Raw genomic sequence first — 20,084 nt, 5'->3', positions numbered from 1 at the left:
CAAAATGTAAAGAAAGGATATGTAATTATAATGCAATAATTGGCTTAGTGAATAACATTCACTTACATATAATGAAATAGACAGATGTCATTGATTAATTGAAAATGTAGGTAACTCTATTGGGACTATGGAGAAAACAATTTTAAAGTACTTTCTTGTTATCTATTGCTACATAACAAATTACTCCCAAACTTTGTGGCTTTAAACAGCAAACATTTTATTGTTTATTGATCCACCTCAAACTTCTCGTAGATCAAGAGCTTGGAAGCAGCTTAGCTGGAGGGCTCTGGCTCAGGGTCTCTCATGAAGTTATAGTCCAGATGTTGGCTGGGTCTGCAGTCTTCTGAAGACTTGGCTTGGGCAGGAAGATATGCTTCCAGACTCACTCACACAGCAGCTGGCAGGAAGCTTAAGTTCCTCAATGGATGTTGGACGGTGCCTCGGCTCCTCACAACATGGCAGCTAGCTTCTCCCCCTGCAAGTGGCCTGAAAGAGAGAAAGAGAGGAGCAAACCATGACAGAAGCCACAGTCCTTTTTGGACCTGATCTCCAAGTCAAACAGTGTCATTTCAGTTTTGTTCCTTTTGTCAGAACCAAGTTACAAATTTCAGCCCACACTCAAGAAGAGGAGGATTAAGCCAAGCAGAGTATTAGGGAATCTATGGACATATTTTTTTTTAAATCTACCTAAGAATTTTGATCAATTATAAAGAGTGTCAAAAGATAAATTAAATCTGACTGATCAAAAGAGTTGTATAAGCATTTTATTTTAAAATTTCAAAGTAAAGGAACACCTGGGTGGCTCAGTAGATTAAGTGTCCAACTTGTAATTTTGGCTCAGGTCACGATCTCAGGGTTGTGAGATTGAGCCGTCTGTAGGGCTCTGTGCTGGGGGTGGAGCCTGCTTAAGATTCTCTCTCTCTCTCTCTCTCTCTCCCTCTGCCCCCTCTCCCTCTGCTCATGCAAACATGCTCTCTCTCTCGAAAAAAAAAAAAAAAGAACTATTAAAAAGCAGCTAAAAGAGGCAAAAATGCTTGTCTTTGGGGAGGAGAAGTGAGGAGGAAGGAGGAGGGAGGTGAGGGACTATTTTTTGTATTGTTCTTACAGCCTTTTCATAACTATTTTATTAAAATATTTTTATTTTTTATTTTAAAGATTTTATTTATTTATTCATGAGAGAGAGAGAGAGAGAGAGAGGCAGAGACACAGGCAGAGGGAGAAGCAAGCTCCACGCAGGGAGCCCAACGTGGGACCCGATCCCGGGACTCCAGGATCACGCCCTGGACCAAAGGCAGGCACTAAACCGTTGAGTCACCCAAGGATCCCCTTTTAAAACATTTTTAAATTAAAGACATAGAAATAGGGAAAATGGAAAATAGAAAAACCTTCTCACCATGTATTTGTTATTTATCATTTAAGCCTTCTTTATAGAAAACTAGTATTATTCCAGGCTTTGAGAATCATAGACCTAAAGAAAGAAAGGAAAGTGTTAATGAGACTCTTCTTATTTTCTGAAAGGAAGGGAAGGGAATGGAAGGAAGCAAATAGTAAGAGAAGAGGAAAAGGAATGGGAAAAGGAAAAAAGGTAGTTCTGTTTTTTCCTTCAAAGTCACCATATTTGACAGCCCTTTAATATCCTGTGAAGTTTAAGATAATTAATTGAATTTAAAAAAGAGACATTATAAACCAGTTTTCAAGGAGCTTGATTAATATTTGTTGAATGAATTAATTGTTTTCCAAAGACCTAACACATAAATGTTGTCAGTTCTCCAATATATTGAGTTTCCCACAATGATAGTAGGTGAAAGTAATTCTTATATTCCCAGGGAAAAATCTCATCTGTGGGCTTTCTTGTTTTTATTTCTATTTTGTGTACAATTTTTTTGACTCCATAGCCCCAAATACTGCTTTAGATATATAATTTTGAAAATGTGTCCATCCAACTTCAGGCTGTGCTCTAGAGTAGGCAACCGTCACTCCTGTTCTAAGGTGGATCCAGGTGGACTTATCTTTCCTAGCCTTGGGTAATTGCTCTATTGAATCCTCTCCTGTCTCTCATGTATACACACACATGCACACACACACATATGTTGTATGTGTGTGTGAGAATGTGCATTCAGCCCAAAGTGACAGCAAGGACCTACAGTGGGTTAAACAAGTAAGGAATTTTCTTTTTTAAGATTTTATTTATTCATGAGAGACACAGAGAGAGAGAGAGAGATAGAGAGAGGCAGAGACACAGGTAGAGGAAGAAGCAAGCTCCCTGTAAAAAGCCTGATGTGGGACTTGATCCCAGGACCCCAGGATCATGACATGAGCCAAAGGCTCAACCACTGAGCCACCCAGGTGTCCCATCTTTTTTCTTTTTAAAAAAAGATTTTATTTATTTATTTATGTGTGAGAGAAAACATAGGCAGGGGAGGGGCAGAGGGAGAAGTAGGCTCCTTGCAGAAAGCCTGTTGTGGGGCTTGATCCCAAGACCTTGAGATCATGACCTGAGTTGAAGGCAGTTGCTTAACTGAGAGAGCCACCCCAGTGCCCCAGGATGTTTCGTTTTTTTTTTTTTTTTTTTTTTTTTTTTTTTTTTTTCATGTAAAAAGTATTCAGGGAATAGGCTTTCTTTGTCTTCTTTTTCCTTTCTATTCAGCCACTTTAAGATGCAATTTCCAGGGACACCTGGGTGGGTGGCTCAGCATTTGAGCATCCGCCTTTGGCCCAGGGTGTGATCCTGGAGTCCCGGGATCAAGTCCCACATCGGGCTCCCTGCATGGAGCCTGCTTCTCCCTGTCTATGTCTCTGCCTCTCTCTGTGTGTGCCTCTCATGAATAAATAAATAAAATCTTTAAAAAAAAAGCAATTTCCAAGTTGATCGTTATTGCCTCAAGGTTTCATAATGGCTGCTCCACCTGTGGCATTGCTTCTGCATTCCTGCAGGAAGAAGGAGGAAGATTCAAGGCAGCATTTGTAAGGCAGCTAAGTCTCTTTACCATTAAGGAGCTTTTATCAGAAGCTCACTTATCTGTCTTGACCAGAACTATGTTCTGATATGCTCAGATATGATCACCCCTCAATGTAAGGAAAGCCGGAAAACTTTTCTCCAGTTGTTGCTGTTTGTTTTTAATCTGGACACATTGCTGCTCCAGCAAATTGTTTGCAAAAGTGATGGTGATTAGGTCTCTCCTTTTTTCCACTCGTTCAACGTGAAGTTGAACTGCCTCTCACAAAGAGGTGGAGTCTCTTTGGCCATTTTTTTGGTCTGGGCTTGCCTTAGAAATTGTTTTGGCCAATAGAACAAAGGGTAAATGGTATTGTGCTAGCTCCTAATCCAGGTGTCACAGGGATGTTTACTCTTTGTCTTGCTCTCTCAGAACTGTATGGATCCACTAGGTGAACAAATCCTGGCTATCCTGCTGGATGGTGAGATTCATATAGCTCAATCACCTCTGTTACCAAAGCCAATAGCTAGCCTATCCTTAGATCTCAGACATATGAATGAAACTCACTGAGACTAAAAACAAACAAACAAACAAACAAACAAACAAACAAACAAAAAAAAACCTGCAGCTGAACCAAGCCCATATTGTTGACTCATCAAACCATAAATGGTGGTTGTTTCTAGCCACTAAGTTTTGAGATGGATTATAATGCATCAAAAGCTAACTGATACAGTTGCCCTAAGTAAAATTAGGGCTTTCTTGGTAAGAGAGAAGGTAAAAAAGGCTGATAATTAGGCAGCTAGTTACATTTGTCATAGGGCGTTCCAGTATTTCCCAACTCTATGGTATTCTGGGGGCTTAAAGAAACTGATGTCTCTTATTTTTTCCAAAAATTCAATAAAGATGTTCTTGCTTCAGCAGTGCATATGAAAAAATTCAATAAATAAGATGCTTATTTAACTACTATTTTAAAATAAGGCTGAGAGATTTGGGATGCATATCAAGTGAGCAAGTACGAAGATTAGTGGACAGCAGATGAGCATGTGTGGGCTGCATGGCTCCCTTAGTTTCTTACTCAGGTGAATACCTCCGGACCTTATGGTGGTTTGGGCCTTCATCAGGTTTAGGTGTTTTCATTCTGAGTCGTATATTGTTTAGTATCTGTCCAGGTAGGACTGATGGTTAGGTGGGAGGATGAAGACATGCTGATGTGGAAAACAAATTAAGAGTCGCATAAAAATCCCATTAAGATTGTCTTCACCAGATCTGCAGGCTGCAATCATATTATCTATTTCTCAAATAGCTTGGAAGCTTTCCATGGCACTTAAGAAACCAATGATAAAAAGGGAAAATATAGCAATGATTATTATTTCTAAGTTGGCATATTATTTATTGAAATAAGAATTAACCTTACTTACACAGTGATTTGCAAAGAATTACTTCTAAATATGAATCAGAAGCCTTCTCCCACATTTATTTACTTTGAAACACAACAGGAAAGTTATAAAAATAAACTATTCTATTTTTTATGAAAAATGCAAGCATCTCCAGTAGCTATTTGTAAAAATTAGTATTTTGTGGTGGTATTTACATTGAATGCTGTGATATGAAATTCTGTTTCAAACTATAGTTTTATACATATTCATTACGAAAAAAACTAATCATGACATAATATGCTACTGTTTTTGTTTTATTTTTATTTTTGACATATCGATAATTAAATCAGCATGTCTCTTGCTAAATGAGGATGCTTAAAATATAACTATATATTGGTATATAATCATTAAAGACTTTAAATGAAATATATATGTACATACATATCTTTGAATCATAGTAACTTAACTTGTATTTTACTTAATGTTGTTTAGCATAAATATCTGAGGATAAATAATGGCTCCATAATGGGATAGCAAAGATAACTAATGAAAATCCTGCCTCATAGATGTGTTGCTTCAAGGCTGTGGGTGTTGCCCCCGACTCTGCACTACTTACCTCATTCATAATTTGTTTCTGCATCAACCCCTTGCCTTTGACAAAGGATGAGGCATTTGCTGAGTTAAACATGGCAGACTCACCCTCACATGGTTGGTTTTCTCCATCTGGGAATCCTCCTTGCTCCCCATGTTTTACAGCAATGTGTTGCTTCTTTGTTTGCAAATGACCTTTCCTGAGCAAATCCTTTTTGTATTAAGGATTCTCTAGGAGTTGAGGGTCAAATTAATTTGGCAGGCATGATTCTTATTAGAATTTATTTCTGAAAAAACAGCATCTGGTAAAGAGGGACCAATGCAGTGGGAAAGTGCTGAAATTTTCTGAGGCTAAACAGGACAAAAAGTAATGAAGTCCATCCTCTTGATTTTCTTCCAGAGGGTAGTGGACATCTGGAGTGTCAATCTACTTTGATATTCTTAGTCAAAGGGCTATTTAAAAGAAATCAATATAAAACAATGATGTTCTGTACAGATGCAGAAGAGCCTTCATTAAGGACCTCCACATATTTCAGAACTCAGTGCTGTCCTAATTCATGAAGGCTTTGCTCTGTGAGTGTCCCCATGTGTAGCAGGTCTTGGTTTCCTTTTTTAGTGTCAGGGACTAGAGCAGAGAGGAGTCAGGGGGCTTCCCTAGCTTCCCACAAAATTGTAAAGAAAAATTAATGAAGGGTCAACACTAGAACCTATTTACTTAAAAAAAAAAAAGATTTTATTTATTTACTTGAGAGAGAGCAAGTGAGAGAGAGTGAACGAGCACACAAGTGGGGAGGAGGGGCAGAGGGAGACAGAGAAGCAGACTCCCTGCTGAGCAGGGAGCCCAATGTAGGACTTGATCCCAGGGCCTCAGGATCATGACCAGAGCTGAAGGCAGGCACTTAACCAACTAAGCCACCCAGGTGCCCCCGGAACCTATTTTAAACTCACTTGACATAACTGTGTTTTCTGGATACATAGCCAAGATTTTTCTAGATAACAATGTGTCCATTCTTCAGGCTCTTACTCTGACCTCGTGTACCTCCAAGAATGAGTAGAGGTAAGGCTTTTTTTTCAGGAAGGCCAGAATAAAAACATTTTATAGTTCTTAATTTTTTATAAGGTTCTTATTTCTAAATTGGATTTTATACCTGTTGAGGGCTTGGCTATATTTTATTCTACATTCTGGCCCCAAATTTATATTAGGAGCACATATGCTTATCTGTATCAGGGGCATACAAAAATTTTTCATAAAAATATTAAAGGATAAAATTGGTATGTTTGCAGTTAGAGGCCTGGGCTTCTGATATATGTGCCTTAGAGGAAGGTGGTAAGGATATTTCAGAACTCAGATGATTGGTACAAAATCTTGGCAGGTGTATGACTGAGGGTATTTTAGATGCTGGTCACAACAGAAGCAGACACTTAGGGCTAGGGTAAAGATTAGTATGTGAGAAAATACGGGGGAAACAAGAAGGAGCCACAGAAAGGATGACAAATATTATACACAAGTTCTAGGTGAGGTGAGGCACCCTCACTGTCATGGCAGTATTTGGGACATTGCAGGATGTAATCCATGCAAAGCCCTTAGGACAATGCCCAATGCACAGCAAGCACTTAGGAAACATTTATTAAGGGACCTAAGGAGCAGGCTTTTTATGCAAGTCATTTGCTTTTCAGAGCAACTCCCTAAGAGAGGTGCTACTATTATCATCATATCATAGATGAGGCAACTGAGAATGGAAAGGGTAAGTTACTTGCCCAAGGTCACGTAACTACTAGCCAGAAACCTATCACTAGCTACTAGGCTTTTCTGCCTCTTTGTCAGCCATTATCATGAGTTCATGCTGATTGGCATACCATCTCAAAATGCTCACTATTATCATTAATATGGAGTCTTAGTAGAATTGCACAGTTTTTAAGGGTCTAGGACCTGGAATTCAGGCTGCCAGGGTTCAGATATTTTTTTCTACCATATCCTGTAAGCTTAAGGCAGTTACTAAAGCTTTCTCAACTGATCATACTATCTAGAAAATGGGTATTACACTTGTATTTTGATCATCAGGGCATATCACAGATATTCTTTAAAAAGTCTTTCCTTTTGGGCATACAATGGGATTGCACTTTCCCACCCCTTCTGAAGGTAGTTGGCCACGTGACATCATTTCACCAGTGAATTGTGAGTGGAAGTGAATAGTATAACTTTGGGTAAGGTGTTTAAGTTATTATGTCCCCTGTTCCTTGCATTGGCAATCACAATGAAGGGCAGTCACCTGAGTCCCTAAGCAGCCTCCTCAAATAAACCATGATGGGCATACAACTTGAGTGACAAGTAAATCTTAATTGGGTTAAGCACATGAGATTTTTAAATATTTGTTTTTACAGCATTATCTAGCCTATCCTGATCTAGCAGCACTTAACTTGGTCAGTCAGGACTGGTTAAGTCATGCTGCAGTAACACCCAGCCTCATAAAGACATTATGTAGCTTATGCTGCATATGAACATCATGGGTTGATTGCACGCTATTCTCTATGTCACCCTTATTCAGGGACCCAGGCTGACAGAGTAGCTGCCATCTGCAAACCTCTTGGTTTCATGGCAGAGGGGAAAGAGGGCATGACAAACCATGTGCTGTTGACTCATCAAGCTTCTGCCTGAAAATAATGCACAGACCTTTTTCTCATATCTTGAGGGCCTCAGCTAACTGCAACAGCACAGGGAATGGCAATCCTACCTCTACTTTAGAGAACAGTGAGTACTATAATATATTAGTGAAAGACAATAATCTTCTATCTCACAAATCTTCCATATTCTCTCCATATATACATCATCTGCCATATATGTTACTTATAATATTGCCAATTTTAAATTTTACATTCTTATATGTAAATCTGTATCCTCGGTGTGGAAAATGATTTGTAAAACAACTGACATCTTAGTTCTAGGCTTAAAAAAGATATTTAATCAAATCTCTCTAGGTAGAATTTTCTTTGGGATCCATACAACTTTTTTTTTTTTTTTTTTTTTTAACTTGTATGGTGTATTCCTTTGGAAAGAAGAAAGATTATGGTCTCTATCTTCTGGAATACTTAGTTATCAGGGCTCTTCTGGAAAATATCAATCAATGGGCCCCCTCTACTTCAGGTTTAAGAGCATTTAAAGGGGCCTCAATACAACTTCTCTCCAATTTTCACTTTCCTTTATCAAAAAACATGCTCACTGTGGTTATGTTATAATACAAGTTATAATCACGTGTGTATTGCCTACCATGTACATCTTATTACCACTCTGTAAAAGAATGACTATAAAAATTATTAAATTTGGAAGATTGACTTAATTGAAGTTTGGCTTAATTTCAAATCTAAACCTTATTTCTATGTGCTCACTCTTATTAGTTGGCTATACAATCACATTGGCCACTAATTAGATTTTTTTTTAAAGATAAAAGAAGAAAAATAAGAGAATCCTCATCCCTGATACGATGGCCATAATTTTTCTCATTTTAGTGATGAATCCATTTAGTGTTTGAATGAATTCCATAGGTAGCCATTCATCTGGAACTTTCAATAATGTGACTGTGATGTGTCTACACACAGAACTCTAAACCAGCTGAAGGCCTACTAGCTTACCTGCATAGAAAATTGAATTCTGCTCCCTAGAAAATAGCAGGGACAAGCAGAATGTGAGGATCAATGAAGATTAATGGCATATTACTTGATGCAAATTAAAACAGACAGAGGAAATGGAGTCTCTTGGGGTGAATCAGGGACTTAGCAGGGTCCAGAATTTTGTTCTAAAACCCAACTTCAGTAGTTCTGCTCTGGGATACAGTTGCTGTTTCTGCAGCCCCTGTTGGCTGAGTGAGATGGACGCATTTATGATAGAGTTTTGAGGCTGTAGAATTAACAAAAGGGAAGGGAACCTGTCGTATCAGTATTTGTCAGGGTCTCATGATGTTTGTCACACGTTAGTGACAGGAAAACCTTTGAATATCTCCAAAAAGTCTTGTGGCCAGTATTCACAAATGGTCTCACTTGTTTTGTCATTATATATGTTTCCTTCTTAGGGTGCCTGGGTGGCTCAGTGGGTTAAGCATCTGCCTTTGGCTCAGGTCATGATCCTGGGGTCCTGGGTTGGAGCCCTACACCAGGCTCCCTGCTAGGTTGAGAGTCTGCTTGTCTCTCTCCCTCAGCCCCTCCCGCCTTCATACGAGCGTGTGCTCTCTCTCTCAAGTAAATAAGTAAAAAAAAAAAAAAAAAAAAAATCTAAAAAAAAAAAATGTGTTTCCCTCTTGACTTCTTTGCTGGAAGCTCATAATTAAATCTGTGACGGTTTAAACATTGTTGCAGAATAGAAAACATTTTGGAGTACTGCTCAGCCTTTGCTTTGCTTTATTTAACCTCATATACTGTCTTTTGCTAATTGTTTTAAGGCTTCTTATGGAACCACACAGGGAATGAATGAATGCATTAATTCATTGACATTATTATGGCTAACTACCAATATTTATAGTTACAGTGATGAGACAAAGACTTACCAGAAGCCCAAAGATTTCATAAGCCAGATTATACATAAACCTATACAGATACATAAACCTAGAGCTATCTGGGAGGTTGTTGAAATACAATCTAATTAGATTGACTGACTGGTGGTCAATCTCTGGGCTGTTCTGAGCCAGAAATACATTAGTTTCTCAAGGAGGTACAGTCAAGCCCTAGAAAGAAAAGAAGAGGACAAGTGATTTAGAAAAGAAAACCAGGTTGGGATATAAATGGGAAATTTTCTTGAGGATCACCATTGAAGATGGAAGCCAATACTTCACTGTTAGGAGAAATGGAGAGTAGTTATCAATATTAATGAACTCCTTGCGTGTCTCGGTTGACCCCTAACAGCTGGGGGCCTGGTGTAGCATTACTAGCTTGTTAGAGAATTCATTGGAACAGAAGACAGAGGTTGTCTTTTGGGTAGTGGAGTCTGTGGCTCATCTCATGTAAACTGAGGTGAGGCAGGAAAACAGGCTGTTATCCGCAGCAACTATAGCAGCGGAGTTAAGCTCCTAGGGCTGGTGTTCTACTTGCCTGTTAGTCTACTGGTGGAAAATGGTGAATCCATAAAGGGATCCAAAGGATTTTTGGAGAGTGTTCCTTAGAGATAGGAAATAGGACAGAGGATAATGACTGGTGACCAGCAGCTAGGTAGTTTGTAGACAAGGAAAATACTTTTATATATTAAGTGGCCATAACTGGAACAAAGAGTGTGTGTGTGTGTGTGAGTGTGAGCACGTGTTGGTGAAATTGTGACTATGGAAGGTGGACTAAGCTGTGACATAAGCTCTGTGATGACATCCATGCATGTTTGGGGTTCTGGAGATGGCATCACAGCTCGTGGTCCAACCACCTATTAAAGTACTTTACATGTATTAACTCACTTTATTTTTTGGCTCTGTGATATAGATGCTATTATTATAACCATTTTATGGAAAAAGAAGAAACACTTAGATAACTTTCCCACAGTCACTCAACTTCTAAGTCCAGTAACTAGGATTCAAATCCAGGCAACGGGACTTCAGGCTTAGCCACCACATCACCTGAGCTTTGCTGTTCTGAATCCCTACTTGGGATGGCATCGATGTCCCATATAGTCATAATCAGGATGAACTCAGGAGTGGCAGAATTAGGAGGATGCATTATTAGCAGCTTTGTGCTCTAGTCAGCCCCTCTTCCCCTCTCCATCATGTAACATCATGGCCTATTTTTTTGTGCTTAGCTCTCAAACATGAATGAATTCCCTTTTCTAAAAAAAAAAATTCATTGGTGGAGACTTCCTGTCTTCATCTTCCAACTAATTTATCTATGCAGAACTGTTTCTTCTACTTGTACCTCAAAGAACAGATTGGGTCTTGGCCTTTTCTCTTATTTAAGTCAAACTTTTCCCTCTGCAGTTACCATATTGGCAACAAAGCATTGCATCTTTTGCCATGCTTCTAAATACTAGTAAATTCCCTTTCATCCTGCTTCCAGGAAAATGGGTATTGTACTGGTCTTAGAAATGTATAATGCAGGGAAGAGCCAAGTGACTCTCTGCAAGATGAAGTAAGTCCGTCTCTATCAGTTAAAATAAAATTCAACAAAAAGCTGTACCTACTTCATAGTTACACTCACGGAAATTGGATTCATTAGAGCCCCTAAGTACTGACACCACCACCAATTATCTCATGACTCTCAGAGCCTTGCTTTTGTCACAGATCATGACCAGACAATGGCCTCCTTGGCAGGGGGACAGCCCTCTGTAATAACTGGCCATAAAGACCATTAGTGGTGTCACTCCTTCTGCCTCTGATCTGTAATATGCTCCAATTACCATTGACAAGATATCAGAAGATAATCTACTACAGGGAGGAATATTGAGTGCTCCAGCTCTGCTGTTTGACAAGGGTGGAGGACAGGAAATGTTAATTTTTCCCAATAAGATGTTTTTTTACTTTAAACAATTGAAGTACAAGTGTGAGAAGAAAATAAAAAAGAAGAAAATAAGATGGCAGTGCCCCTAATTATTGTTTCCCAGATTCTCTCTTTCTCTCTCTCTCTCAAACCACTCTAGATCTGCCTCTTTAAATGGTCTTTATCTTCCTTAGGATTCAAGATAGCAATTAACACCTATAACAAAAATTTAAAGGATGTCAGTTACCTAGGAATTCTAATAGCAATTAAAATGTTATCAGGAAAAATTTAAATACTAGCTGAAGAAAAAGAAAAACAATATCATTAAAAATCTTCAGTGACATTTTAATGCTGGAGACAAAACTCTTCCCAGATCTCACGGGTAGTGCTTTGTGCATAGAGAGACCTTTAAAATAAATGTCACAGAGGACAGGGAAGGCCCACCTGTTTCGAGTAGGCCAGGCAGCTTTTCAGAGGTTCTGGGCCACAGTATGGTCTCCCAGAGGGTGAAGATTTGCATACAGTCCACACCTGGAGAACTGTATCAGTCAGAGTTCGGCCAGGAAAACAGATCTAGTGTGAGTAATATGAAATGAGGGCTTTATTATGGGAATTAGACCATACACAACTGTGTTAAGAACTGGGGAAGTGCAGATCCAGAAGAAGAATCTGAGAATCAGCCGCTAACTAGTTTGACTGGAACTCTGGTGTAGGTGATGTCAGAACTTGCAGGAATATTCTGTAACCAAGAGGGAAGCCAAAAAGGGGGTCTACCGGAAGCTCTTGCTTCTGTGTAGGGCTTACTTACCAACATGGGTCTACAGCCAAGCACCTGTTGAAAGGGCTGGGCTGTGAGGAAGAGGAGTAGGACAAGGAGCTGAGGAGATGAAAAAAAGTGAGCCTGCCAGATGTATCTGCTTCACCCACTGCCACACCTTGTCACGTGATCTTTGGAGAGTAATGACTTCTGTTTCACTTCCTTCTTCCATGTCCCATGCAAGTTCTTCCTTTGGTCATTTCTAACTGGGATCAAACTGAGGAGGGATTCTTGGACACATAGTTCCCAGAGTTAGCCAAATTGACAAATGTAGTCCAGCACTCTGACTATACAATAGATCCTTTTCCTCAAGCTATCTGGCATTTTTTTTTTTATTTCAATAAACACTTGCTCAGCACTCATTACTATTCTAAACATTAACATACCACAGAAAAATGGCTCCTTTTCTAACCTTTAAGGGAGCTTATATTCTAGTTAACAGAGAGAGATGTGAATGAAAATAAAAATTCATTGAATTCAATGTGATAAATGCAGTATTCAGATATGAACAAAGTTATTTTAAAATACCAAGGAAGAGATTCTTTCTAAGGGAATCAAAGAAAGCTTTTCTTGGGTATGAAATAGTAGTTAATACAACCCTGTAATTCAGCTCCTATTAGAGAGAAATTAAAACATGTACAAAACCTTATATATACAAGCACCAAAAATAATAATACTAAACTGAAAATAATTCAAAGTCCATCCACTGGTGAATAGACACACACAATTTAATATATACATATAGTGGAATATTATGTAGCAATCAAAAAGAAAGGAACTACTGATAATGTCAATGGTTGAACTTCAAAAACATTTTACTAAGTGATAAATGCCAGAAATACTAAGAGCAGATTTACACTTGCCTGGTGCTTAGGCTGGGACCATGGATTGACGACATATAGGAATGAGAGAATTTGGGGATTGATAGAAGTATTCTACATAACTGTATTTTTACTAAAACCCATAGAACTATACACTTAAAAATGAATGAACTATCTGATTTGTGAGTTAAATCTCAATAAAACTGTTTGAAACATTGCTACTTTCTCATTTGATGGGCCATGGCAGTTAACCATAAGGTGATAAATACTTCCCAACACACTTTTGTATACAAATTCTTTGAAAGTCTGGTTTTATTAGTTGGAGACTCACTATATTAGGTGAGTATATTTATTTATTAACAAATAAATTCCAACATCTCAGCAAGTTGAAAAAAGAAACTTATTTCTTGTTGCTCTAAGTCCATAAAGGACGTTCCCAATTGGCATTCAGCTCTCCTTCAGATGTTTTTTGGGTCCCCATCCTTCCCATCTTGTGTTTTTTCTATTTCCAATGTAGATTCTAAGATGGTGCTGTTCATTGGCATCAAGCTAAGAGAAGATAAAGAGGGCTTGGAGGAACACATGCAGTGGTGGTAGTGGGAGTGGTGGTGGTGGTGGTGGGGCTTATAGGCTAGACCTGGGTGGGATAAGCTTTACTTTCACTCACTTTCCAATGGCTATGACCATCATACAGCCATGCCTAAAGGCAAGAAGTTTGGAAAAGCAGTCTAGCTGTGTGCCAGGACAAAGAGGAGGCAGGTTTGATGAAATGCTTGCTGAGTTCAACCACATCAGCCAGCCATGCTTCCCTTCTCATCTCTTTTCATTTTCCCATTTGAGGTTTGCAGCTGATATAGAGAGACATACAGGGCAGGCTCTAGAATGCTATCTCCAGTGACTGACTGATTTGAAACAGGGAGTCCTTCCTAATACTACCGTCCATGATCATGACAATGCTGACCAGACAATACCTTTTTTGCTGCATCATTATGCACAGCCCTTATCTGTATCTGGAATTGGCAGCTAAAATTGAGGAGCAAGAGTGCACTGATATCTGAACTGCTCTGTATTATAAAATAGACTGTGGCAGAAATTATGAGCATCACCCCTCTATGACACTTCTTTTCTTTAGGGACTCAGGATTTAGTGCATTAGCCTATAACCCTAACAACAATGGGAAATGAGTAAGCTTAGCCTTCAAAAGAACCTACTTCCAGTGATGGAGCAGGCTTGATGATGTCAGAACTGAGCAAGTCCTTGTCTGAGCAAAGAGATAGCTGCTATTTAGACAGCAGCTTGCTGCAACCATGAATGTTATCAATATTCCAGCTAATTAGAGTTTTCCACCCAGGGACCACTGGTAGAAGTCATAAAAAAAATGGTGCCCTCTTTGTTTACAGACCCTAACCTATTTCATGCTCAGCTCTACTAATTCTCTACCTCATAAAGAAATTATCTGAGGGTTTATTAAAGCTTTCAGGATCCTCATAAAATAGTCTTTGTATGGCAGGAAGAGGATATTGACGGATTGTCCATTATCAACTATGCGTAGGATCTTGAAAAAGAGCTGGATGCTTGTTGCATCTTCATGATGGAAGAGCAGAGGTGCTTAATTACACCAAAGCACTATTATCCCGGCAGCACTTCTGCTATCACCATAAACACTTGAAATCTTTAGGATGAACTGCTCTGACTTGATAATGGTAATTGAGTGAAAAGGAATATTTAAAACTGGCTCTGCTTGTACATTTGTATTTGTCTTAGGACCTCAAGAGTTCCTGCCTAAAACTTTCTGAGGCTCTCCCTCCACACTTAAAATAACTCACTTCCTCAGTGCTGTGTGATCCAGCTTTACCTACCTCCCCCATCTCACCTTCACTTGCCCCTCATTCACCACATCCCCGCTTCCCTGGTTGTTTCTTTCTTTTTTTTTTCTTCTAAAAAAGAACACAAAAAACAAGGGGGCTGTGCCCTAGCGCATTCTATACGTGCTGTTCCTTTAACCTGGCATCTCTTACCCAGCAATTCACAAGTCTGGCTTCTCTTTATCTCTTGGCCTTCAGCTGAAATGTGGCCTCCTCAGGAAGGTTGTTCTTCACTATTCAGTATAACATTAGCCAAGCCCCCCACAACGTCATCCTGTCTTATTTCCTCTGTAACAGTTTATCATCACAATGCTTGCTTAATTTCTCTCCTTGCTTATTGTTTGTCTCTTCCAAAGGAATGTTAGTCCCGTAAGGACAGAGATCTCTTCCTGATTTCCTCACTATTATTTCCAGCACCCTAACCAGTGTTGGGTACATAGAAGTATGGGGGGGGGAAAGACATTTCTTCTCTTCCAAATAAAAATAAGGAAAGACTATTTATTCAGAATTTGTTATAGCGAGGGAGTCAGGCTCCATCATTTGTATTTGGCAGATACTCAAAGCCAAGCAGAAGAGTGGAAAAGCTTTATAATGGAAAAGAAAAGGAAAGCTTCAGGAATGCCCTCGTTGGCATGGGTAGCTGGAGGTGGGCTATTGAGAGTCAGGGCATCCTGCTTGGATTGGTTAGCTGGCCATATTTGGCTTTCTCTACTTGGTCCTAAGTTGGAAGTAGGGGCAAAACTTAGAAAAGTTGGTGGTACCTGGGTTGCTCAATGGTTGACCATCTATCTGCTTTTAGCTCAGAGAGTGATCCCTGGGTCCTGGGATCACGAGTCCCACATCGGGCTCCCTGCAAGGAGCCTGCTTCTCCCTCTGCCTGTGTCTCTGCCTCTCTCTGTGCATCCCTCATGAATAGATAAATAAAATCATTAAAAAAATTAGAAAAGCTGTCAGTTATTGATCGTGTCCTGGCTGTTTAGGGCTGATTGCAACAGAGGTTGTGGTTTGGAGCTGGTTGCTCTGGGTTACGGGTCAGAGTTCTATTTTTATGTAGGGTCTAGTCATTGTCCCTTTGTATATTCCATCTCTCAGAAGCAATGTATATTTTTTACTTTGGGGTCTTTCCCAGCATCTTCTGTGGCCTTGGTTTTGCATCTAGCATTCATTTTCTTACTCATTTTCACACCTTCCTTCTTTCCCTCTCTTTTCTTTATTTTTAAAAAGATTTTATTTATTTATTTATGTATTTATTTATTTATTTAGAGTGAGCAGGAGGAGGGTTAAGGAGAGAGGGGGAGAGAGAATATCAAGCACACTCTGCACTGAGTGCGGAGCCTGACACAGTGCTTGATCTCACGACACTGAGGACAGGACTTGAGCCAAAACCAAGAGTCAGATGCTCAACCAACTGAGCCACTCAGGCTCCCCTCCCTTTCTTTTCCAGAAAGGTCCTCTACTGTCTCTATAGTCTCATCTCAATGTTAGACTGTTTATCTCAAATGGCTATCTAGTTTGGGTTCCAGCGACCACCCCATATTCAGTCTTTCTGCCAGGATCCTCGCATTGTTCTGAGTGGGGAGTGTATCCAGGCACCAGCCTATCCCCAGACTGTATATTCCCAGTCCTTCCTGATCACAAATCTAGGGGTTTCTTTTCGACATCTACCCTCTTGTTTTGCTTTTCCATTTTATACCACCCTCTCTTGCCAAATTCTTACATCCATACTGTACACAGAACTGCTTTACTTTCTTTCTTTGTTGGGACTGCACCCGGCTTTGGGTCTTTTCCATACTATTGAATTTAGTCTCTCCTATAATGCAATCATTTGATTCCATCTCTTGTTTCCATCTTGGCAGATGTGACTGGGAATCTCCGGATCATGAGTAACTCACAGGGCCCATACGTTTCCTTTCCTGGTCCTCTCTTACCACCAAAAATAAAAGTGTCTCATCAGGGATAGAAATGGAAGTCGGCATACTTCCCACTAAATTTCTTTTAATTCTTGAGATTCTATGATTCTCCATCAGATGTTAGCACAGCAAGAGGCCTTTTTGTCACTCATCAAAGACTTCCTGACTCTGAGATCTTCCCTTTCACAGCTGAGTTGAAACAAACCTGAGTAAAAGAATCTCTATACTGTGAGAAGGCAAAAGGTTTAAAAAAGAAAGAGAAGAAAAGGAGAAAGTAAAAAAACAAAACAAAACAAACCCGTGTGAGGAGACTTAGAGTTCCTCACAGTACTGCCTACCTCCCAGGTTTCAATGACTTCTTTGCTGTGGTTGGCCAATTAGCTAGGCTTTACTTAGTCATAATTAGCTTAATGAAAGCGGTATAGATGCTCCCTATTTTCCTCTTTTGAGTCTGAGAACTTGAAGGACAAAAATGAAGTGTGACATCGTTTATTTATGGAGCCAAGTCAGGGCTGGCTCACCATGGGCACTTAAATGCTATTGATAAATAATGCACACAGTGGAGCTCTGGTTTGAAATTGAATTAAACTTTGAGTTCAAACACGTTCTCCCTCTGGTTATATCTGCTTTGTATCTAGCAAAATGCATCAGTGAAGTTCGATGTAAGTGACCAGAGGAAAGGGAAACAAGCCCCAGAGAAATAAAATTTGTGCATTCTGACCTATTGAGAGTCTTTGCCCTAGAAACATAAGTTTTCACTTGATACAAGGTCTTTTGGCAGATGCAACATTTGTCTTCTTCCAGATGATTTGGAAATGCAAGGAAGGCTTCATAGAATGGGCTGATTATTGCATTCTAGGCACTATGTATGCAATTTTCTAGCTGGCAATTCAGATGGAGAGATATGTTAGATAGACCCTGAAGAACACATGGTAATCCCCACCCTCAATGAGTTTATAGTTTATTACATGTCCAGTTCCAAGGACCTTAAAAAAAAAACTCTCATGGATTGCTTTTACTGTCTTATCTCTCACCACTCCCTAGCTTACCATATATGGCTTAACAATATCATCACGTATAAAATACTAATTCTTACCTCCCTGCCTTTGTTTATATTGTCATTTCTACCAGGCCTCTTTCTCTGAGTGACTCCTGCTCAGACTTTAGATTCAGCTTGGGTATAGCAAACCCCAGGAAGACATAGATTAAGTCAGGCACATCTCTTTATGTTTCTGTATCATTCTATGAATGGGACTGATGTGATCCTTAGCTCATTGTGCCGCATGAAAGAATTTCAATCTGAAATGGAACTAGAGAATGTTAGATGGAAAATCTGATGTATGTGTCTTCAGAAAAACAAAGCTTCAGGACTGAGGGACTGATTTCTCATAAATGTCTGATTTACAGAAAACTGAGAATGTTGGAATTTTCTTCTCTTTTTTCTTAAGATTTTATTTGTTTGAGAGAGAGCACAGGTAGGGGCCAAGGGAGAGGGCGAGAGAAGCAGACTCATCACTGATCAAGGAGACTGATGCAGGTCTCGATGCCAGGACCTGGGATCATGACCTGAGCCAAAGGCAGATGCTTAACCAACTGGGCCATCCAGGCACCCCAATGTTAGAATTTTCTTAAGTGATAGGCAGTTGTTTAGGCATTACTTCATATCAGCCTGGGGAAATTTTTGCATATGGTTTCAAGACATGAGCCAGAAACGATCCAGGTTGTATTGGTTTCATAAAATAAGCTGAATTGAGCTTCATTTGTATGACTGGATGTATTTTATCTGTTTGGGGAGTTTTCAAAGTTGATCATTGATTTTTTTATTTTAAGAACTTTTAACTGAACTCCCCTTCTTTACATTCCCTACCCAGAAATACGGCCTATCCCAAACCTACAATGGACTCTCCTATAGCTGGTTGTAGTTTGCATGCCCCAAATTGCAATTCTGTACTCTTCCCAAATAAACTCATCTTTCTGACAATTTTGAGCTTGTCTTAGTTTATCTTGTTTTTTGTTTTTGTTTTTGTTTTTGTTTTTGTTTTTTGAAGGGGTCAACATCCTCTAGCATTATTTGTTGTTTGTCTTCTTTGGTCTGTGAGATTCTCAGGACAGGACTTTGCATTTGTCATCTTTTGCCACCCAAACCTGGTACAGTACCTATAGTCATGGGAGACTTATTAAAACTTTGATGAATAATTGAATGGATTACTGTTTCTACTGGTTGCTTCTATTGGGGTCCACATGCCCACAAGGTATTTTACTTTAATGTCAGAATTATCTGGTCTAAAACTATATTCACTGTCAATTTGGTTACTCGTGGGAGTCCTTAGACATTGGTAGTGTTTGAGAAGACAATCAGAATTTTGCTTTTAGACAATCTTGTGGAATATAAAATCAACCTAGGTGAGGAAAGACTGGAATTGGAAGAATCAATGAGAGATGATAGGATTCTTATGTATTGTTGTGACTATAGGATTATAAAAATAAGAGAGAGTAGAATAAGAAAGTAGGTACATAAAATATATATAACATATGTAATAAATAATGTAAACATAAGTAGAAAATAAAAAGGTTAAATTATACTTTTTATTTTCTTCATCATTTATTTATATGTTCCGCTCATTTTCCTACAGATAGTTTGTTTCTTTCTCTATGTAAAGAATGAGTACTTTCAGTATATTAGGGACACACTCTCTCTCATATGTTTGTGAACATTGCCTAGGTCATCTGCCTTCTAATTTTGTTCCTGATTTTTAAATATACTTTCAGGTGTATAAAGTGGAGCACTTTGTGTTTAATATCCATCTTGCGTGAAACTTTAGGATGAGTTCATCAATGACACATGGTCTGAGTTAAAACTTCTGCTTTAACTCAAAAAAGGAGAAATCAGGATGAGCAAGAAAGGAGAAAGCTTGTAAAATGTCTATGATTGTTGGTTATAAGATAGGTATTTTCCCATATTAGGAAAAGATTGCTCTAGCAATAATTCACAAAAGTTTCCATCCTGAAGGAGGGCTAGATTTTGTTGTATTTTTTTCCCCAGTGTATGTTAAACTGATCATAGTATATATTTTACTTTTCTGAACTATTAATGTATTTTATCAGTAGATTTCCTAATGGCAATCATCCTTGTATCCTTGAGATAAAGTCTTCTTCACAAGGTGGGGGATTTTAAAAATATAACATTGAATTTAATTGCCTACTATTTTATTTGGATATTTTGTATCAATATTCATGGATGAAATGAGTTAATGGGTGTTCCCTAAGCTTGTATTATATGGCAACAATGTTTCTGTGGTCAGGTAAGCATAAGAAATGTATATTTTGTGT

At 39.0% G+C, this 20,084-nt stretch overlaps 1 long non-coding RNA gene across 1 annotated transcript in view; it reads right to left on the bottom strand.

Annotated features, from left to right (window-relative positions):
* Positions 1-205: 205 nt before the first annotated feature.
* LOC125753565 (uncharacterized) overlaps positions 206-20,084 on the bottom strand; it is a 40,604-nt gene continuing 20,725 nt past the window's right edge. The window contains exons 3-4 of the long non-coding RNA XR_007405681.1: positions 1,394-1,468; positions 206-486 (exon numbers count right to left, since the gene is read on the bottom strand). This is a non-coding gene — a long non-coding RNA (uncharacterized LOC125753565). The remainder of the gene's footprint in view (positions 487-1,393; positions 1,469-20,084) is intronic.

This window comes from Canis lupus, chromosome 24 (genome assembly GCF_003254725.2).
Source record: "Canis lupus dingo isolate Sandy chromosome 24, ASM325472v2, whole genome shotgun sequence".
Classification (NCBI taxonomy): domain Eukaryota; kingdom Metazoa; phylum Chordata; class Mammalia; order Carnivora; family Canidae; genus Canis; species Canis lupus.
This window is presented reverse-complemented; position numbering and strand designations above follow the sequence as displayed.